The sequence below is a fragment of the Erythrolamprus reginae genome, chromosome 2 (assembly GCF_031021105.1).
Source record: "Erythrolamprus reginae isolate rEryReg1 chromosome 2, rEryReg1.hap1, whole genome shotgun sequence".
Taxonomy (NCBI): domain Eukaryota; kingdom Metazoa; phylum Chordata; class Lepidosauria; order Squamata; family Dipsadidae; genus Erythrolamprus; species Erythrolamprus reginae.
Window position 1 is genome coordinate 111,230,092 of NC_091951.1, and position 23,897 is coordinate 111,253,988.

General features: G+C 38.2%; 1 protein-coding gene across 3 annotated transcripts in view; it reads left to right on the plus strand.

The window, feature by feature from the left end:
• RASGEF1C (RasGEF domain family member 1C) overlaps positions 1-23,897 on the plus strand; it is a 125,777-nt gene that overhangs the window by 35,961 nt on the left and 65,919 nt on the right. The window contains exon 2 of one of the 3 annotated variants that reach the window (XM_070739169.1): positions 21,143-21,319. The exons of the other annotated variants lie outside the window; for them this stretch is intronic. The gene's annotated coding sequence lies outside the window, so the exon portion shown is untranslated. The remainder of the gene's footprint in view (positions 1-21,142; positions 21,320-23,897) is intronic. 3 annotated transcript variants of the gene reach the window in all.

The following is a 23,897-nucleotide window of genomic DNA, read 5'->3' on the forward strand; positions in this document are numbered from 1 at the left end:
GCTGAATAAATTGTAGGGAGAAACATTTGTCAGAAGAAACAGAAGAAACCCAAACTTGAGATTTAAAACAGAATACATGATTTAGGATAAAATTAATAGAATTGTCTACGCTTTATCTAATCACCATATATATGTATATACAGTGATCCCCCGTTTATTGCGTCCCCAACCATTGCGAACAGGGTACTTCGCGATTTTTCAACCCGGAAGTCAAAATACCATCTACGCATGCGTGCGTTTTTTCTATGGGCACGCATGCGTAGATGGCAACCGGGAGATCAGCTGCTGGGTGGCTTTCCTGGGTCTTCCCCCTCTTGCTGGCGTCAGCGAGGAGTTTCCCCACCGCCCACGCAAACTCCTCGCTGCCGCCCGCCCTTCGCCCGCCCACGCCGTTCATTCTCGCCGCTTTCGAGCTGAGTCCTGAAGCGAATTCGCTCCCGGACTCAGCTCGAAAGCGCCGAGAGACAGCGCCAAGGAACGGCCTGTCCACGCTGTCTCTCGGCGCTTTCGAGCCGAGTCCGGGAGCGAGTTCGCTCCCGGACTCGGCTCGAAAGCGCCGAGAGACAGCGCCAAGGAACGGGCCTGTCCACGCTGTCTCTCGGCGCTTTCGAGCCGAGTCCGGGAGCGAGTTCGCTCCCGGACTCGGCTCGAAAGCGCCGAGAGACAGCGCCCCCCGGACCACCGCCTGTCTCCTGCTGCCCGGTTTAGCCAGGACACGAGCGGCGAAATGACTTGGAGGAATGTGAAGCTGAAACCGGCCGGTTTCAGCTTCACATTCCTCCAAGTCATTTCGCCGCTCGTGTCCTGGCTAAACCGGGCGACAGGCGGTGGGCTGGGAGCCGCAGGCGAAAGGAGCTCGGGCATTGTTCTCCGGACCCCGCCCGCAGCCTGGAGAGGGAAAGGGCCGCCGCGGGGCTGAGCGGGCGGGGTCCGGAGAACAATGCCCGAGCTCCTTTCGCCTGCGGCTCCCAGCCCACCGCCTGTCGCCCTAAAGCGGGGTGCGAAATGACTTGGAGGAATGGGAAGCTGAAACCGGCCGGTTTCAGCTTCACATTCCTCCAAGTCATTTCGCCGCTCGTGTCCTGGCTAAACCGGGCAGCAGGAGACAGGCTTTGAGTTTTTGGCTGCGGGGGGAGAAGTAGGACTTTCCTAACTCCCTCGCCCCGCAGCCAAAACTCAAAGCCTGTCTCCTGCTGCCCGGTTTAGCCAGGACACGAGCGGCGAAGTGACTTGGAGGAATGGGAAGTCCAAATCGGCCGGTTTCAGCTTCCCATTCCTCCAAGTCATTTCGCACCCCGCTTTAGGAGTCAGCGGAGAACGGCGCAACTGTTTTAAAACGATCGGAGCTTTCCAATGAGTCCCGAAGACGTGTCTTCGGGACTCATTGGAAAGCCGCGCGGGTGTTTTAAAAGGTCCCCGCCGACATGGGGGGCTCGCTAGCACCCCCCCAAACCTGGGTTGGGGGTTCGGGGGGTGCTAGCGAGCCCCCCATGTTGGCGGCGACGTTTTAAAACAGCCCCGCCGCCCCCAATCTTCGGCTCCTCGCTAGCGCTGCGGAAGTTAAAAACATCATCTGCACATGCGCAGATGGTGTTTTTACTTCCGCAGCGCTACTTCGCGAAAACCCGCTCGTTGCGGGGGGTCCTGGAACGGAACCCTCGCAACGAGCGGGGGATCACTGTATATATGTATACACACGCACACACAAACCAAAGAAAATCTGTGGATTTTCATACATGGAGATAAATATACAAATAAACATATATAGAAATAAATCAGAGACAGGCAGCTACAGTCTGTTTGTAGACCATAGTTGCCTACCTCTGAAATAAGTTACTTTCATCTAGTATTTAGGACTGATTGCATAGGGATTCTTTTGATTGTGTTAATTGGTTCTAATTTTGGGGTTCAGTATTCAAGATTAGAATACTTTATTGGCCAAGTGTGGTTAGATACACAAAGAATTTGTGTCCATTGAAAGATTAGCATGAAGCATACAGAATTTTCTGCCATTAATTTCTACGTTATTTTTTTAAAAAATTCTGTATTTAGAGTATATATGCATGTATATATATATACACTACACACATACCTTTATATGCAAGGTATTGTTATTTGTAATAAGCTATAGGATCTTTTGTAAAGCCTTTGGAGTGGGCAGAAAAACTTCTCATTTTAATGTAGCATGCTGTGTGATGAAAAAATAAATCAGTTTCTGGGTAGTTCCTTCACTGTTGTTGGAGGGGTTTTTGATTAATCATCAGACAGCTCATCTGCCAAGCCACTGCCAGAGCAAGAGATAGCAAAGCTCAGCAGTTTGCGATGTAATGAGTATTGTCCTTGGTGTCCATTATCCCAACAACTGGTTTAATTCCAGTGCCCCATCACTCATTTTTCCCACTTATAATTTCCAGATCACTTTCACTTTCTAACCTTCTTCTCTTTCTACTTATTAACATTGCCTCCTGTTGATTTCTTAATAACACCTTCCACTCAGATTCAGATGGGCATATTGTAATGAAAATCCATCCCAGCACCATCAGGCATAAATTGGGTAGTACTTAGGGCAATATTATCAGCAGACTTTATAATTGTTAGTATGTCTTGGTGCAGCTAGGCTGCGAGACCTTCGACATACGCAGAGCAGAATTTAAGGTAAGAGTGTGGATGTGTGATACAGCCAGTAACGACACTGACTTAGTATGCTAAAGTATTATTTACATATATACATATTTACAAGCACAAAACAGAAATGAGCAACAAACTGCACATAGCATAAGAAAGCAGGATATACTCCCCCCACAAGGTAAAGGTGAGAGAGACTGCTGGCTCCCTCTTATGGCGAACCAGCCAAAGTCCTTAAAGATATATTGCATCTATAAAGGTACAAACTACAATTGGTAGTTTACATACATGGCAACCCCAAATACTGATGAGTACCTTGTACTAACAATAATCTTCTGTGTTTATGGTTTTTCCGGCACAAATGTGTGGTTGGCGGTGGGGGGACCTGCATGTGCACCTGCATGACTATACAATCATGCAAAAGTTGTGATGTATGCTTGGGTTAGATGTCCTAATACAGGTATATAATCTCAGCATTTTCACAATAATGTCATAAGGTATCTTGTACTGACATCATTGCAGCTTGCATGTATGGATGTTGAGTGGCTGAGATTGTATATTACATCAAGCTATAATGTGCTTGACTTTGGGTTAGTATACTGTGGCATGCACTCAAATGCTATGGTTTTAAAGTTGTAGTTTATAGCTTAATGTTAGGGAAGCCAGCCTATTGTGGCTAAATCGATTAAAGAAAACGACATAATGCAATGAATATATCAGCTTGGTTCATGTTAAAGATGTGATGTATTTAATAAAACTTTAATCAATAAACCAAGTTTTTTGCTTGTTAAATACTCAGCCTGAACCACATTATGCCTTAAAGAGTCATTTGTGGAAAAATATCTTAACATAGTTGACAATAAAAAGAAAGAAGCTTACTCTCATGAAACACCTTATTATTGTATTTAGACATCACATTGACTATATATGAATCCTAAAACCCTTTGGGTTTATGACAGTACAATTTTAATAAATAAACAATATTTAAAAATAAGATGATTTTGTTAGATCATGTTTGCAGTTATCTTCACTCATAAATTAACATTAAGTGGATTAGGAAATTAAGACATGACTAGACTGAAATCTTTTGTTGCAAAGATTTTTCTTTTGAAATTCAAGATAGGTCTTCTGCTCATCAAGATAACACAATGACTGATTAATTCCCATCATCATCATCATCATCATTTACTATAAAAAATTATATGCTGACTAGTTCATAGTAACTTGATTTAATCACCCAGGGTTCTAACTACCATTAGCTATCAAGCAATTTTATTTTTACAATGGAAGGAATTCTAGTCATAAAAGAACAGTAATTTTAACATATATGGAAATTATAAAAAACGCTTTTCAGGAATACATTCCTTACATCTCTCAATCTATTCTAAATTTTTAGTCTTGACAACTATTATTTAGTCTGTTGTATTTAATTTAGAATAGAATTAGAAATATTATTATGAAGAAAATATCAGACTATTTCTTTTAAAAGGGTCTGAAAATCTGGAACAATATAAAATGTCAAAACCCCTTTCTGAACTTTGCAGATTACACATTTCATGAAAGGAACAAAAATATCTTTGAATTCCGCCTATTATGATTTTATCATTTTGATTGCCATTCCTTAGTATATTAATAGTAGATGTTGAGACCTGTATTGACACTTTGAAAACAGTGCCATATTTGATGCCTTCCTGGAGCTTAATAAACCTTCTGTTTGTGTGCCTTGTATGTTTATGGCTGAAGTTTTATGGACTTGATGAAGTCTATCGATATGAAGAAACAGGCACATGGTCTTATTCATCATTTCTACCATAAAGCATGTCTGAAATACCTTCCCTTAATCCGGATTGGCAATTATATTAGCTCCAGTAATCTCTAATTATATTAGAAAAACAGAATCCAGAGAAGCTTGTTCTGTACATGTGAAAACTTGAATAATACAGACTAAATTTATTCTGACTCCCTATGTATTGATGTCTGGAACAATTTAAATAGCTTTTCTCTCCACACCCCAAAAAACCCCTTTCAATTATTCCCAATATCTTATATCTGTTAATTATATTGTTTCCCTTTGACAGACCTCCTGGGACTTTGTGAAAACACATCAGATAAAAATTCCATTTACTTTTCTGTATGACTTGATGTGCTTTGCTTTTGGAGGGAAAAATAAAGGTTTTTTCCCCAGTGCTGCCCTTTTTTTTGCTTTGGCAGTAGTGCTTGAGGCAGAGCATTTCATGAAAGATTTATGTAAAGCAGGGGTTGTTCTCTGAGGCGGCAAGAGAAAGTTGTGTTATAGCATGCTAATGCAGAATGTGTTTTGTTCCAGTGGCTTCTGCAGCATAAGTTGGCACAGCCCAAGACTTCATTTTAGAAATGGCGGTGGTGGTAGCTGTTCTTCCAGTGGCATTTGTACACATGCATTTGTTCTTTTTATTGGAGATTAGAAAACATACAAACATGGCATTAACTTTGTAATTATGCAGACTTTATATTATCTTTGTAATATTTATGACATTGAAAGGGCAGGTTTGTAGATATATTTTTGCTATGTATAGGGGGTGGACAAAAAATGGAAACACCTTGAAAATCCAGATTTGGAATCCAGATTGGTGAAGCTCCCTTCAAACAGTTTTTGTGGAAACTGGGTTCTGTCTATTGAGTTCTGCAATGATTTTAGGAGCTGCGGTCTTGCGATCCGCTCTAACAATTCACTTTAGAGTCCAACGGTCTCTCTCAGACAACTTCGACTTTCGACCAGACCTGTGCTTGGCTGAGCACGTTTTCCCTTCTCTTTCAAAAGCAGTCATTACTTTCAAGACCTTACCTCTTGAAACGCCAAACATCCGGACACTTTCTGTTACACTAGCGCCTGCCATTCGAGCACCAACAATTTGGCCTCTTTGAAAGTCTGAGAGGTCTGCCATTTCTAGAAGGCTATAACAAATTTCCTTAAATTTCTATTTTAAAAAAAGATAGTTTAAAAAAACATATCAAATAACAGAATTTAAAAAAAACATTAAAATGTCAAGTTTTGATTGATTTGAACATGTTCAAACATTATGCTGCCAAAAAGCCAAGTGTTTCCATTTATTTGTCCAATGCCTTTATTTGGCTCCATGGTAGATATGAGATTCAATGGCTGACTTGAAAACATTTCTTGGTTTTGTAATGGCGCCTGAAGAGAAACACAGATCAACAGAAGATAGAAAAACTTTACTTTTCTGTTGTAGTTCTGTTGAAATGTCTCTTCCCTTTGGCCTTTGTTTCATGCCTCAGGAGTTTTCCTTAAGGACTAACGGCAGCTGCAGGTTATTGCCTGGTGTTTTGTTTTTAAAAGCTGTTCTAAATTGGAAATTCATTAGTCCATTTGACACCAAATTTAGACCATAGTTCACAAACTGCTACAAATCCCTAGGTTTGAGGAAATACCTTACAAAATGAAATGACGTTTTGTCACCTAAAAAGGTGATGAAATATCGTATCAGGATGACTGGCTAGTTATATTGTGGTAGATAAAACTTTGATCTTTCTTTTTCTATCAATCTTCAGCCCCAGCCAAGCCCTAGGACAATGATGGCGAATCTATGGCATAGGTGCCACAGGTGGCATGCGCATCCATATTTGCTGGCACATGAGCCGTTGCCCTAGTTCATCTCTAGCATGCATGTATGCATGGCCAGCTGATTTTCGTCTCACACAGAGGCTCTGGGAGGGTGTTTTCAGCTTCCAGAGGGCCTCAGGGGTGGGGTGGGGGGTGTTTTGTCCTCCCCAGGTTCCAGAGAAGCATCTGGTGAAATATGGGTGAAATATGGGTGTTCCAGGCCTATCAGAAGCTGAGAAATGGGCTGCTTCTGACCTCCAGAGGGCCTCCAGGGGGAGAGGAAGGCCATTTTCGCCCTCCCCAGGCATTGAATTATGGGTATGGGCACTCACATATCCGCAATAGCACATGCACACATGCTTTCAGCACCTGAGGAAAAAAAGGTTCACCATCACTGCCCTAGGATCTTCTACCTGCTTGTACCATGACAATATGTCTTCACAGCTCTTTCTACACCCTCAATTTTTTATAACACTGTGATGGCGAACCTATGGCATGTGTGCCACAGATGACATGCAGAGCCATATCTGAGAACACATGAGGCGTAGCCCTATGTCAGTTCCACTGCACATGTGGACGCTGGTTTTTGGTCTTCTGGAGTGCAGCAGGAGCCCATTTTCGCCCTCCCCAGGCTTCAAGAAAGCCTCTGAAGCCCATGGATTGCAAAATAATGGACCCAACATGCCTACTAGAAGTTCAGAAACGAACCTTCGGTTGGGCCGTATTTCAATATTGAGCTGGAGGTAGTACAGAGATGTGTGATGTCCTCTTGGTTGTTTAATGTATTTATAGATAAATGTATAAAGAGTGCTGGCAATGACAGTAGAAGTGCATTGACTGGGAATGCAAATTTACGTCTAATTTGCTGTGCAGATGATGCCATGCTCTTCCCTGAGAATACAAATAATTTAAGTGAATACAAGATGAACAGTATGATGTTGACTGAAGAGGGGGAAATCTTAAGGTGCAAAAATGATGCTGGGAGGGTGGTAGTCTTTCTAAGGAATGAACATGTGCCAAAAGAAGTCGGAATGGCTTTTCTCCCTGCAAAGCTTTCTCCATTGTTTAAAATTACTTTTTTTTTCTTGCTGGTAGCAAATTAAGTGATTTGGAGAGAAAAAAAGTAAAGAGATGTTTGTAAATATCTCTTTGCAGAATACACAGTGCTCAAAGTGATAGATGTTGTTATCCATGTCTGTGCCAGTTTATCAAGGGTGTTTATATAAAAACCACTGAGCTTAGATTATATTTCTATTGGGCTTTTGGTCAGGAAAAACAACTGCTGTGGTGGAAACGAAGGTCTTTGTTGAGACTCTGAAAGAAAAAGTGGGTGGTATTGTTGTTAGTTGCAGGCACATAGCAATACGTAGTGATATTACTAACATCTATAATTACCCAGATCAAGATTCTTGTATTATGATCTTAATCAGAAATGTACTATGTGTCTCTCATTTCATAATCCACCTGGCTGCAAAACTAGTCTGACAATGATGGCAGCTGTGTTTCTTTCAGGTGCTTGAAGCAGTTTCATCAGTGCTCTTTTGGCCATTAGTACCTTTGAAAAAAATCCATATGTTGCTTCATGGAATAGAAGGAGATAAAAAAAGCATATAAAGTGAAGATGGCATCATCTTTGGAGCTATGGTGCAAGCTAGCCATTCTATTTACAAAAGAAACTACTACCAGTATCACCACATGACTACAGCCAGTTAAAACCCATTTACAGCAGAATCCTATGGCATTCTGAAGTCATAATGGGTTTAAAGAAAGGATTACAAACCATTTGCTGTTTCACTGACATAATTAAGAATGCAACAGGGCTTAAAACAAGGTGAAGGTGGAAATGGGAGAGGGCATGAAAGGGATTATTTAGTTATTAGTAACAGTAGGGATTGTAGGATAAGATAGAACTGTCTTTGAATCTCCAGGAAGAAGTGAGTATGGCAGTGAATTGCTTCAGTTACATACTATATTTCCGTTGAAAATGCAATTTATCCCCCCCAAAAGGAAAAATAAATGCCTATTTCATTCTTCTGTCAGAAGAAAATGATTGAAAGAGGATTGGAACTGTCACTGGTTGTTTTTCCCCAGCAATGACTATAGGCTACATGTTTGAAGCGAGGTTTCGCAGTTGATTCATATGCTGTAAAATAAACTATGGACACAGTTTAAAAACCAATAACAGCCCAATGTCCAGAACTAATAGCAATGATAAGTCAGTGATTTCTAGCAGTTTTAGATTACAAAGCCTGCCAAGGGCAAATACATCAGGCATGGCTCCAAAACAGGTACTAAGGCATGATGCATCAAACATGTTTATAATACTGCTTTGAGGATGTTAAACTGAAAAATATTGAGCATTTCTCAAGTATTTCAGGAAAATTAGTGGCCCACTTGCTCTACTTAATTATTTGCATCATCTTCAAGACAATGGTAGCTTGAATTTATTATTCATTCTTTCATTCATTCATTCATTCATTTATTCAACTTCTATGCTGCCCAATCCTGAAGGAGTCAGGGCGGCTTACAACAGCAGTACAAATAGAGTAAAACAAGCTACAGATCAGTAAATAGAGAGCAAATTCATTGTGAAGTCTGTTTTTCTTCCCAGCACTTACCAGTTCAGAGACAGCAATATTGGGAATAGTTGAACTGGGGGATAATATGTACGCTGAGACTTTGGCACAAGTTTATTTACAGATTGCTTTCTGAGCATTCTAGCTAATGCTCCTAAGTATAAGTGCCAAACTAAGCATTTGTTTTACTACATATGAAATATTTTTTTCACATAGACCAGGTCTGGAAACCCTACAAAATCTAAATCCATTGTAGATAATATATAAAACTGTAACCCAAAAAGCTTATATATGCCTAGGGAATGCATCTGCTGTTGCTTCACATTCAGATTCTATTATGAGAAAATAAATAAAATTTCTTTTCTTCATTCTGAACCACTTCTAAAAGCTTATATTTGTTCAAGAATTGGTAAATCAAAAAGGTAGAACATGTTCTTGTATTTTAAAGGTAAGAATGTTGATCTGAATATTTTGTATGGAAGAATGTAAGTTAGTGTATAATTAATTGATTGGTTTATATTTACAATAACCTCACATTGTACAATTTTTGAATCTCCATCATTGCCAATATTTGTGGTGGTTCGATTCTAAAGCATCCTAAGACACTATTTCACTCACTGGATCATCTCGCATAAGCTTCAAATGCAGCTAACCTTTTAAAAACAAATGGGTTCTTATCAAGGCTTACAAAAAACTAAGAATTAAATAAATTTACAGGAAGTATGGTTGTTATGGAGTAGAAATATAATTTTTACAAAAGCGCCTCTCTGAATTTTTCCAGATTGTAGGAATAACTAGAATAAGGAAGTATCTCCCACCCAGCATTCAAAAATATGATCTGATTGGTACAAAAAAAAGGTTATGTTCGTATCAAACCTCAAATCTGTTTCTCAGCACTCATCTCTTTAATCTGCAAATGGACAGCTCCATGCTTTTGCTGGACAGCTCCTTTTGTCCAATACTGAACTGGCTTTTATATTGATTCCCTTCTTTTTCCCTTTTTGTTCTGTCCTGTGACCCAACTTCACGAGGGGCCGACAGATGCTAAGAAAATAGGAAAAAAGGAATAGCCCTCTGTGCTGCTGATTTTTCTCAAAATGTCATTTTAGTCCAATTTTGCTGTAACTACTCATTTCCGGCACACACTCTACGATTATTAGGGTAACACAAAGATGACTTTCTAGATGCAACACTTCGAAAAATGACTGCTTATGCCCAGTTCAGAGACAGACAACATACATACTCTTTTGATCTGTTCTGACTCTAACTCTAATTCATCACATTTAGGCTAACTAACTTCAGGCAGAGTGCAGACAAGGAGTAAGACATATTAAGGCAAAGAAATTAAAGGCATGGGGAAGGGGAAGAAAGCAGAACTAAAATCATGTACTTCCATCAATTTATTTGTTGCCCTTTTGTTCTTTGAACTAATCTCCCCTCTGGTTTTTCAGGTTCTCATCATCTAGCTAGTCTGTCTTGGTCTCCCCTTCCTCTCCATTAATTCATTCTTCTTTTCTGTATTTGTTTTGCCATTTGATCTTCTTTTAGTCCATATAATCCAACCTTCTCAGTGTTCTTTCGTGTCAGTTACCCACTTTTGTGTTTAACCCACGTTCATCACTCATTCAGTTTTGATCCTATCTCTTCCTGTTTTACTATACACACTTCTGAAGTAACCCATTCTCACTCTATTCAATTTAGTTTAGCATTTCTCTTGCTTCCTTTGTCTGTTCAAAGAGGGCTAATGGTATTTATGCAGTCTTCATATACGCTCTCCATGAGTAAACTATAAGTTAATTGATTTTATTTCTCCAGTTACAGAATTTATCTTTGCGATATTACCATTTTTCAACATTCCCACAGCATTTATCACCTTTTCATAATTTTTTCTTGAATATTAATATTATTCTATTCCACTCTTCACAGTATCATTTCCACCTCCTTATCTCAAAAAATATTTTTTCCAGTTCTTCCTTCAGTTCAAGCTTGTGCCAAATCAGAAAGCCTATGACCTGATGATTCTGTAATTTTACCACAGAAAATAAAATATGAAAAGAACAGCTAAACATGCCAGATGCCCCTATCTAGCAATGATTTGGAAAAGGGCTATTTATCTTTCTTTTCAAATTTCAGTTTCAATGTTTTGAAATGAATATAGCTGTAGGCTTATCATACCAGTCTTTTGCAAGTTCTCCTTTAAAACGTAGACTCATGCTGAATGTATATTAGGTTTTTTTGAAATTGCTGCTGCTTTTCCATTTGCATATCTCTTTTGATTTGCCCATAATCCATTATTTTGTGAACCCATTAAAAACGGTGGCATCTTTCCAAGAGCGGAGGGTTGCTTGAATTAATATCTTTGCTCAAGTATCTGTTTCATGTTATCATTCCCTCCTCTTTGTTTGTTTGCTTTTAACACCAAACCAATAACCCTTCATTATTTTTTCTTTTGAAGTAACTGAAGCTTTCCCCCCCTTTTTACAGAACTGTTTGCAATCACTTTTTAAAAGATTTGTATATTTATTTACAAAGAGATTCCACTTACTTATTTCATTAACAATTATTAGGACTTCAGGCTTGACATCTCTCTTTCTTGCTTACTCAGTCTCGGATATGAACTTTTCCTATCACTGTTTCCCTGATGATATCTGAGTAACTGTGGAATTTTTCTTTTTTCTTTTTGGCCTGGGATTAGGAACAAACAAATTGGTCCCTCTTTATTTTATTTATTTATTGGATTTGTATGCCGCCCCTCTCCGTAGACTCGGGGCGATCTCCATAGACTCTGTCCAATCCATGCAATTTATTTATTTATTTATTTTATTTATTTTGTACAAAATACAATAATACACAATGAAGGTTATAGAGGATACGCTCGAAGTAAAATACCGGTATATCAAAGAAATATTAGAAGAGAAAATATAGGAATAAATATATCAATGAGAGAATAGAAGAAAAGATATAGGGATAGAAGAGATATAGGAGATATAGGAGAGACAATAGGACAGGGGACGGGAGGTACGCTAGTGTACTTATGCACGCCTCTTACTGACCTCTTAGGAATCTGGAGAGGTCAACCGTGGATAGTCTAAGGGTAAAATGTTGGCGGTTAGGAGATGACACTACAGAGTCCGGTAATGAGTTCCACGCTTCCACAACTCAATTACTAAAGTCATATTTTTTACAGTCAAGTTTGGAGCAGTTAATATTAAGCTTGAATCTGTTGTATGCTCTTGTGTTATTGGGGTTGAAGCTAAAGTAATCATTGACAGGCGGGATGTTGCAGCATATGATCTTGTGGGCAATACTTAGATCATGTTTAAGGCGTTGTAGTTCTAAGCTTTCTTTCAATTGCAACACCTATTGATTTGGTGCTTACATCTTAAATCTTAAAATGGGGAGAAATTGGAGAATCTTTTACTTCAAGTAAAAGTGAGAAGAAGAGAAGATTAATAGACCATCTTCCCTTTTGAGGAGAAAAAAAATGCCTGATGGAAATGATGGCTATTATGCATCTCCTTTCTTGTTGCTGGTCAAAAAGAAAGGAATAAATTCAAGTACTGCAAACTTCCTGTATGTCAGAGTTAAGGCTCCTCCATATGTGACTTTAAAATGTACTCAAAACACCATTTGATACTTTGCTCATAGTCCAATAGATAAAATGCTGTGGAAGATTTATCAGAGATTTTTGAAAGGTTACACTCTAATACAGGGCTGTCAAATTCACAGACCAGATGCATCACAGGCTGACCAAGGCCTCACCCAGTTTAGCGAAAGAGGAAAAGTTACAATATGTCACATGACACTGCCATGATGATGCAGTTTGACACCCTGTTCTAATGCGTGACTTAATACTGTTCTCATTCTTGTTGTTAGGTTCTCAATAATGGAATACATTATTACAAATGATTATAAACTTATTATTTACAGGCTGTTATGGAGCCAATGGTACCTAAGCCAGAACATGTGACAAAATACTTTGTAAACACATCTCTCTGGGTCTAGCAGTAAAAAAAACAACAACCCAAGAATAATTGCACTGTAGCAGAGTACTGTTCTTCCATACCTTTCTTTGATTATGAAAGCAACACAATTCTTTTTTTCTTTTTTATGTCCTATACAGTATACTGAACAGTATTTATTTTAAGGGTTTTAAATTGTATTTTTTAACAATCGGATTTGTACACTGTTTATGTTGTTGTGAGCTGCCCCGAGTCTTCGGAGAGGGGGGCATACAAATCTAATAAATTATTATTATTATTATTATTATTATTATTATTATTATTATTATCATCATCATCATCATCATCATCATCATCAAACTGAAAATGCCTGAATTTCAGTTTGCTTTCAGTTTTCTGATGTTTATAGCACTTAGACGTATATGCCACTTCAAAGTGTTTTACAGGCTTCTCTAAGTAGTTTACAGAATCTGCATATTGGCCCCGATAATCTGTGTCCTCATTTTGCCGAACTCAGAAGGATGAAACTTTGTCAATCTTGAAGCCGGTCAGGATTGAGCTCCTGGCAGTGAGCAGAATCAGACTTCAATATTGCCTTCTAACCACTGTGCCACCATGGCTCTTTAGATGCTAGTTTGTGATTGCGTCATGTCATTTGAGTGGTTTACCATTGCCATCTCCTATGCAGTATGAAATTATGTATTATTATATATTTATTATTGTTATTATAGTGATTGTTCGTCTCTAGCATTGTCCTACATTGCTGCTGTCCAATATTAGGTGCCTGCTTATTTTATCTGGGAAACTGGGGTGATCTCTATGCTTTTTGTGGCCTTTGATGAAAGTATATATTGTTGGCATATTCTCCCAGGGTTCTTCACTCATCCCTTCCAGGAACAACACTCTCCCACCCACCATCCACCCCTGTGGATTGTGATGAAAGCACAGCAGGAATTTTGGGGGACGGGATACCCAATATGCAATATATATGTTTTTTTCCCCCTGTGACTCAGAACTAGCCATCTGGTCAAAGGTAATTTTTGGCAGCCCATTTTATTCCTTTGCCATTTCCACTTATTACTTATCATGTCTAAGCCTGACGCTTCAGCTTTGACATGCTTCCAGTCCCTCAGCAGTACTCCCACTAGGGATTTAAGTTAAGAATGAACTTACATTTAAGCTTAACATTCTTTCATTTCTTAAAGTTAAGAATTTTAATTAAGAATGTACTACCTTCTGCTCTCACTCCCCAGAAACATTTCATAGCTACTGTCTGTCCTTCATACAGAGTGGTAGACTTCCAATTAAATAAACACCTAAGAAGAAGTATCACTCTCATCTCCTGGAGTCCAGAGAAACTGCTACATCTTGCCAAAATCCAGTTTTTCTCAGAAAATACTCTCCCAAAATTCTTGATTCTTGACAAACTTAGCTTATTTTTAATGTACACTGAGAGCATATGCACCAAGACAAATTCCTTGTGTGTCCAACCACACTTGCCCAATAAAATTCTATTCTATTCTATTCTATTCTAAATAATTTTAAACATTGCTAATTTTTCACCTTGTGTTATGAAAAGGAGCGGATCAGCAATTGTAATGGGACTTACAGTAAGCTTGGGAAATATAAGGAAGAACCACAACCCAGACAATAGTCTGATAAATGAAATCTGAATCTAAAGAAGGAATGAGGCTGGAGAAAACATCTCAGAAGGGACTCTCCCTAGTTCTCTGGAACGTAAAGGCATGGGAGGGAGGAAGTGCTTTCAGATTTGCAAGCTGTTTGAGGTAGTCTAGACATAAACCGAAACCATTAGTATTAATAGGGGTGACGTGCTACCGGTTCAGTCCAGTTTGGGCATCCTGGCAAAGGTGGCTGCTAGTGGTTCAGAGACCTAATAGCGGCGGCAGAATGTGGCTCCGCCCAACCTCTTGTACATCACCATTTTCTTGTTTTCAACCCTCTGCACATGCACAAAGCCTTCTATTTATCTTCCGAACCAATAGGGAAGGTAAGTATATTTCCCCACTGGTACTAATACTAGTTTTACTGTAAGATTACAGTAATTTTCTGTTCTGGTAATTTTCACAGAATCTTATTAAGGTTTTCTCACAGCTCCTGTATAGACATCCTTTTTGGAAAAACAGTGTATAACCATTTCTCTTTCTTCTTACACCTGCACATGTATTCATTTTCTGAAAAGCTCTTGTAACATATCCAGTCTCTGAAATTTTATATAAATCCTGCTTTTGAATTTGTATGCGTCACTAGTGTACATCCATTTTGTGCATTTTCAGTCCCCAGTGGCATTGTGCACACAGGCATGAATTATAGATTAGAGATAGGTGATGTACTATGTCTGGTTAACTTAATTTTGGATACTGCTTCTGGCCCACATAGCTTGCCCTAGCATCTGCGGACCTGACCCAGAATGTAAATTTTGGCTCTGTTTTCAGCTTATCATAGATAGTGCTTAACACACACTTTTTCAGCAGCCATTTAAAGTTACAACAGTGCTGAACAAGACGTGTTTATGAGAGGTCCTCACAACATGTCCCCATAGCTGCAACTGACACAATACCTCTGCAACCATGCAATCACAGTGTGGGTGTTCAGCAAAACAGCAACTGGTTTTCAATTACAACAGTGCAGTGTCATGCAGTAACATGATTGACATTTACAACCAAGTCCCAACAACCAAAGTCAATGGGAAATCCAGCAGGAGGCCAGCAAAGTCAATGCAGAATCAGGAGGGAAACCAGCAGGAGGCAATCACGTGATGAAATACTTGGTGAATACATGTCTCAAGGTCTGCAACTGTGTGGAATTCGCTTAATATGGCAACCACAAGTGCCACAACTGCCATCATAAATCATGGTCACAAGATATATGATTATATATCTTGCCTTATGACTGTTTCGCTTAACAACAGAGTTTCTAATCCCAATTACTATTTGTCAATGAGAACTGCTTGAAATAAGAAGTGACGATCACATTGTTAAATGTGCTAAATAAATTATCTCAGGGACTGCCTTCTGCTGCACGAATCCCAGCGACCAGTTAGGTCCCACAGAGTGGGCCTTCTCCGGGTCCCGTCAACTAAACAATGTCGTTTGGCGGGACCCAGGGGAAGAGCTTTCTCTGTGATGGCCCCGGCCCTTTGGAACCAACTTCCCCCCAGAGATTAGAATTGCCCCCACCTTCCTTGCCTTTCGTAAGCTTCTTAAAACCCACCTCTGCCGTCAAGCATGGGGGAACTGAGATATTCTTTCCCCCTAGGCCTCTACAATTTACGCATGGTATGTTTGTATGTATGTTTGATTTTTATAATAAGGGGTTTTTTAGTTGTTTAGTATTGGATTGTTACATGCTGTTTTTTATCACTGTTGTTAGCCACCCCGAGTCTACGGAGAGGGGCGGCATACAAATCCAATAAATAATAATAATAATAATAATAATAATAATAATAATAATAATACCTCCTTCTTTTCCTACTTTGATTTTGAAGCTGTCACAAATCCTCCTGATTGTGTGCATTTGCTTGTTTTGGACCACAGAGTTGCTTCTGCTTTACTTATATTCCCTCAGATCCTGAAATGTGACCTTAACATTTCAGAGAAAGGAAGAAGTTTTCCTTCTGCTCTTACTATCAGAAACGCCTCGGGAAGAAGACCTCCATATTTTTTAAACTCAGGATCTGCAGGACGTATTTGTGTATTCAGACCAGTGGTGATTTCCTACCAGTGCGGTGCCTCCAGATTGCGCAATATGCGCATGACCGCTCTGGTCTGTCAGGCAGTGCCATCATTTTTCTTGAATTTTTCGGCTTTCTGCGCATGCACAGAAGCAAAATCTTGCAAGGGGACACTCGCCTGCGTGAGATTTCAGCATATATTTTTTGCTTTGACACATGCGTGGAAGGAAAATCGCATGAGGGACTTGCATGTCTACAGAGAGGGGCGGCATACAAATCTAATCTAATAAATAAAATAAATGTGGGTGTGCACGTGTTCAGACACACCCAAATGAAGGGAATGCACACTCAGCACACTGGTTTGCAGGTAAGTGCAACCTACCACTGGTTCAGATATTTAGCAGGAAAAAATTGGCTTTACATGGCAATCGCATTGGCTACTAATGTTTTTTAAAGAAGATACTAAGGGAAATGAAAAATCTTATAAATACTATATACAGTATGTAAGAAGTCATTCACTTGAGAATAATAATAATAATAATAATAATAATAATAATAATAATAAAAATAAAAATAAAAATAAAAAAAACACCTACTGTGGGACTTCCATCTTCAGACTGACCGAATTCTGAAGCATAACACACCAGACATCCTGATTGTGGAGAAAAATAAAGTATGGATCATTGTCATTGCAATCCCAGGGGACAGCAGAATTGAGGAGAAGCAGCTAGAGAAATTAGTGAAATACGAAGATCTAAAAATTGAGTTGCAACGACTCTGGCCTAAGCCAGTGAAAGTGATCCCAGTGGTACTTGGCACACTGGGCACAATGCCAAAGAATCTCAGCGAGCATTTGAAAACCATATGAATTGACAAAATCTCAATCTGTCAATTGCAAAAGGCCGCTTTACTGGGATCGGCAAACATAATTCGCCGCTACATCACGCAGTCCTAGGTGCTTGGAAAGCACCCAACTGGTGATGAAATACGAAATCCAGCATAGTAGTAGTAGTAGTAGTAGTAGTAGTAGTAGTAGTAGTAGTAGTAGTAATAATAATAATAATAATAATAATAATAATAATAATAATTCCTAATCTTTTGTATGGGTTTCATTTTGTTCCATTACTGTATGTTAAGATCAAATAGTTTAGATATCCAGCTGCTAGCTGATGTTGTTGTTGGGGTTTTAATTGCTGGTGCAAACATAAAGAAGGAAGTTGTATGAGATAACAGATTAAATGCTCAGGAGAACTGTTGTGTGGCTGAAATTTGGATTGGTAATTAATGTAATTGGCCATACATCTTATTGCTGTTTATATTCTACTTGGGACTTATCTTCCAAATTCATGTTAATTACTTCATTTCCCTCTTTCAAACAAAATTTACAGATATGAAGGTGACCTTGCTTACCCAAACAGGATGCTGGCAATTAATTTTAATGTAATACTGTTCTGTATGCCTTACACAACTTCTAGAGCAGGTTTAAAGAAAAAATGGATGAGAATAATTGAGAATAAGTAACAAATAGTTGGCTTGCAAAACATTTTTGAAGAAATATAAACATTATAATTATCTGAGGTAAAAGCTGGTGAACTCAGCCTGAGCATGTCTGATAATCCGAGTCCTTTCATGTCTACTTAATTCAGAAAGCTTTCTGTAATACATTTCTGATTACTCTACTTCCAAATTTCATAGGTTGACACTATAGAGGAGCCTACCTCCAACCTATTAGCCTCTCTCAGAATTCTAGCTGATGTCCTCAACAATAACCATGTTGATTGGAAGTTTTTGGATTCACCATCTGGCACATTTGGAAGAGCAGCAAGTTAGCTGCTGAACTATTATTGCAACTTTTATTGTTGTGTAAATAGTATGTGATATGACTCATTTTGTCTTTCTGTAAGAATGAAAAAAGAGTAGCTTCCCAGGTTTATTGTCCTATGCCAGCATTCATTTTTCATCTCTGAAAAATAAAATTTTGGTAATGGAGAGGGACCCATATGAGCTAGGAAGGTCACAGAAGATGAGGAAGAGAGTCCTAAATAGAAATTCAACTTTTGTTTTCCTCTTCTTTTATGTCCTGAGCCAACATTTCTGGCTTGCAGTAATTGCCAGATTTTGATTTCACTTAATTGCTTTGCTCTTCTGGGGATTAAAATCATTGGGATTTATTGGAGATATAAAAGGGATAGGCAGTCTATCTATATATACATATGAAAAGTTGTCACATAGAAGAAGGTTCTCTCACATTCTAGAATGCAAGACATGGCATAATGGACTGAAGGCTAGAGAAAAACCTCTGGATAATAAGAGCAATTCAGCTTTGAAACTAATTGCTCGGAGAGCTGTTGTGCCATTTTTTCCACTGATTATGTTGAGGCAGAGCCTAACACCCATGCTCCTGAGATGTGATATTTTGAATTGCTGCTTTGAGCAGGATTGGACTTGAATTAATGCCCCTTTTGCCGCACTATTCTGTTGGTCTGTCATTTTGCCCATATGGTTTCCTTGTTTCTTCGAATCTCCTTTATTTTCATGGAGTAAAACGTTAGTTGCTGTTTCTGGTAGGTGAAACAGAAGAGCAGGAAGCACTGAGCTTACGGGAGCATTGAATCGAAGGTATGGTGTTGCAGACGTGATCTGAAATTTCAAGTTCACCTTGTCACTGTTAGCTCTGTGGGTTGATCTACCCCAATCTGCTAGTCCCAAAATATTGAATGTTTCAGGAGTCAGCATCCTATAAATTAGATGATTTTAATAAAATATTTACTTTAATTAGTATCCCATTCTAATACCATTTGAAAATTCTGGTGCTTTTTAAAACAATGTAATATTTATAAGTCTGTTTACCTTTCAAGAGCTGAACAACAGCACTTAAAATATGGCAGATTGATTTAGATGGCCACCTTTTTAAAGATCAGAATGCTTGAACTCATTTATATACTCAATGTTAAAGCACTGAATTCCAAATAATTACTTCAATTCAATAAAGAATCCTTGTCATTAATTCCTAACAGGGATCAAGGGATTTTCCTAGTTCTGAATAATCCAGGCCCATGATGAGCTAGTTCTCAATTTATGACCACAATGGAGCCCCAAATTTATCTTACTTAATGAGAAATATGTTAAATGAGTTTGGCCCTATTTTACAACTTTTCTTGCCATAGTTGTTAAGCAAATCACTACAGTTATTATTTATTTATTTATTTGTTTGTTTGTTTGTTTGTTTGTTTATTAGATTTGTATGCCGCCCCTCTCCGCAGACTCGGGGCGGCTAACAGCAGTAAAAAAGACAAATATAACAAATCTAATATAAAAAGTAATTTTATTATTAACCTATTAAGATGATTGTTAAGTGAATTTGTTCACTTAACTTCCCGATTAACTTTGCTTGTCAGTCACATGTCCCCAAATACTGCAACCCATCATAAATATGAGCCCATGGCCAAGCGTCTGAACTGCTGCAACAGTCATTAGCGTGAAAAAAAGTCACTTTTTTCAGTGCTGTTGTAACTTCAATCACCAAATAAACTATTGTAAGTCAAGGACTGCCTGCAATAATAGTGCCAATTGAAAGGAAAAATCTGTTTGAAGAAAAGCCTCTGAATTTATATTTTGTGAATATGGTGCTGTTCCTGTTCATTTTTCTTTATGAATCACACAGGTTATTATGTCACATAGGTTCATGATTCTGTTTTTTGGTCACTTGGGTCCTGTTTTATTGTGACTGACAGGAAGTATGTGCACTTTGACAGTTTTGTAGGCTGCAAGTTACATGTTTATGGCCTACTGAGAAGGTGAACAGAAGACAATTCGGCTACTAGCTTTAAACATACAAGAACTTTGAATGTATTGAAAAGAAATTTATAGAGCTTTACGAAGAGGGAATAGTTTCACACGATACTAACGGGTTTTTTTTTCCTTTGTAAGAAAGTTTAAAAAAATTAAAACCACATTTTAACCCGGTTAGACTGTATATAACATTATGTAGTCCCAAGCATAGTTCCCTCTAAGCTGAGCAGTGAGCAATCGCTCACTTAAAAATAATCATCAACTCAGAGTTTTCCAAACCTGCCCAGAAGCCGAGAGGGAAAGAGTGAGAGGGAAGGAGAGAGAGAGAGAGAGAGAGAGAGAGAGAGAGAGAGAGAGAGAGAGAGAGAGAGAGAGAAACAGATAGAAAAAAGAGAGGAAGGAAAAGAGAAAGAAAAAGAATGGGAGTAAGGAAGAGAGAAAGAAAATCAAAATCTAGTTTGAAACTAGCTCAACTATTTAAGTGGCATTTTGATATTGATAGAGTTGCCCTATTATGAGCTCACTGTTATAGACACACAGTACAGTATTTTATTTTGAAATTCTCTGAGGCAAAACAGGGTGAGTTGTTTGTTTGTTTGTTTGTTTATTTATTTATTTATTTATTATTTCTGTGCCGCCCAGTCCCGAAGGGACTGCCGCTCAGACACTATACTTTTCCGCCCATCCACCCCTAAAAATTAGAGGGAATACTGGTCCCAAGTCTATTTCACTGTGGAACTTACTCCCCTTCAGATTTTTGCATCTCCTAAAACACCTGACTGGGGTATTCTGAGCCTCAGGAGGAGGAGAGAATAACTGAAAATCAAGCAAGCAGAGTTTGCTAGAGTCCTTTGGCAAAGATCCACAGATATGTATTTTTATTTCTCATTAGCTGAAGAAGATTCACAGCAGCAGTCAAGCTTTCCACTTCCCCGATGAGCATGGTTCCAGCTTCATTCTTCTTGTAGACGACACATGAATTATTCGCTGTTCCTGTAATCACCACTGTTGTTCCACCAGTGCCTGTACTGCAGATAATTTGACAGCTACTAATGGCTATCTTTATCAGGTACTTTAAATAGGCAACTTGTTAAAACTGGAGAAAAGGCTACGTCTTCCTCCTGTTCTCAGCATTTGTAGAAAATGATGTATGAGGCAAGGATAACTTAATATCTTTATGGGTAAACAGAAGCAGCTGTTTTGCTCTGAGCAATAAGTCACTCATGGTTTATAGTAATAAAATAATAGTTCATTGGGAAATGGAATGACAGCCGAAATCAACAGCTACAGTTTGCTGTTAAATAACTTGGTGCGCATCAAAATATGCAACTGTGCTTAAGCCAAGAGTGAGGAAGTGTCAGCCACAAAATTAGTAGTTTTCCCTGCATATCACTTTCGAAATGCTGTTGTGCCAAATCATTGCAATTCAGTCCTCGTGATGCTTTTTAAAAAATAATTCTTTAGTATTTTTAAAAAAATTGCATTTCCCTGACCATAAGCACTAGATTATTTGATCAGTTAATAAAAGTTATGCAGGGGATCTTTACCTGGCACTAAACCCCACTGAGCTTTGTTAGATTTAGTTCTGAATGGATATCCATAAATTTGTGCCAGGAAAGCTATTAACATCAGGCCCTGTTGCTGATATATGTCATCACCAGGTAATGAGTTTCCAAGGAGTGTAAACCATCCTCGCAATTGTGTTTTGTCACACTACATGTGTTAATTAGTTCACCCCTGCAAAAATGCCTCTATTACAATCCCCTGATTGCTTTGTGGTGAGCCTTTGTGAAGAATACAAGCATCACTGCCTGAACCTTCTCCAATTCTCCACCCCAAACCTCATTGTTCACTTCCAAGAGCAACTTTTCAGGGAAGTTGCAAAGCTTTTAAATGACTTTGGTTGTTTTACAAGAGATGTTTGCCTATGTTCATTGAGAAGCCTGCTTTCAAAGACTTTTGCACAGCCTTAATCTTACTGTTTGAAAATTTTAATTCATCGAGAATGTTGCTTTTTCAATTTGTGTGCCTCTATCCAACTCCCAGCTTGCTTTGCTTTCCATTGTTTGTAAAGACATTTCAGTATAGTTTTCCCCACATTGTGATGTCTTCAAAGTTTTTGCAGATAATATTCTTCAGCAATCTACTGTTGTTTAGCTATGTAGAATAATTTCCAGCTTTAAATACTAGGTTTTAATTCTCAGCAGCTCTTGTTTAGCATAGAAATCATGTTTCATTGACAACTTTTATGGGCAGGATGCATAATTCTCCCAAACAATACTGATACAATCTGTTTTCAGTTATTACTTTACTTGCACATAATGCATCAAGATATTCTACAGCAAAATTCAATTCATATCTGTTTTAATAGCATTAGCCGCAGGCAACTATGATAACACAGCTATGCTGTAATTTAAATGAACATAGCAAATAAAAGGATATGGATAGGAAGAACTGATGATAAGAATGGAAAGATATTACTGAACCTTTTACATCTTTTCTAGAAGCCAGAATCATCTCTCTGTTCGTAGCTTTGTAGTATTTCAGAAAGAAAAGAAAAAGAAGTCTACACTTTGAAGCAGAATAAGAACAAAGAAAAACTTCAAACATGTCCAATTTGCCCTTTGATTAAGGGTTCAGAGAATATGAAAATATTGTGTAAATTTATATTTTTACTAGCAGTTTCCACAACCTGAAAAATTTGCTATCTCCTTAGTATGAAAATATGTATCGTCAAAATAAAATGGATTTATTATTTTAATAATTTTAAAAATATAAATTTAATAAACAATAAGTAACTAAACAAAACATTGAAACTAGCTATATGATAGGCAATTCTTCTGCGGTAAGGGGAGGAACAGCTTCTCAATAATTCTGTTTCAATTGTGTTACACGTAAAGGTTTTCTAAATTTTCACCATGAAAATAGTGGATTGTGAGATGAAAATGGAATCAAGACACCTTGAATTTAGAGTGTTACTCGGTTACAAAATTTGCTTGGAGTAGTTACACATTAGACTAAGCTGCACGCCATTTAAGCCAGGATTCCTCCAACTTTTCATCTGATTGACTCCTTCATGAAGTTTCTGATTGTTTATTGATTATATGAATATAATTTAATAGTTGGTGATTTAACTATTAACTAATAATACTACTATGTTTTTCCCAAAATAAGACCTATCCCAAAATAACCCTAGTCTGATTTTTACATGTGGGCTTAATATAAACCCTACCCCCCAAAATAAACCCTAATATAAACCATCATTTATCTTTTGATCCTTTTGATCCTCACCCTTTTGGTGACCTCTTGAATGGTCCCATCGATCGTACTATTGACCACTATATTCATTTATTTATACATTGTGTAGCTGAATTTGTGAAGTCTAGTGATCAGTTTCTCGTAATATTCTTAAGCCTCTATCAAGAAAATCTATTAAATGGACTCATATATTCCTGAATTTCTTGGGAGAAAAATGAAATGCCAATACAAAAGAAAGATAAATGAATTGGAAGTGCTGAAATAACTATAAGCAAGGCTGCAGGGTATTAGAGACTAATATGGAGTCTACTATCTCTTTTGCATGTATTCAGTTTTTAATAATTCCAACTGTATATCAGTTTGTGGCTAAGTTTGTATATATGCTAATA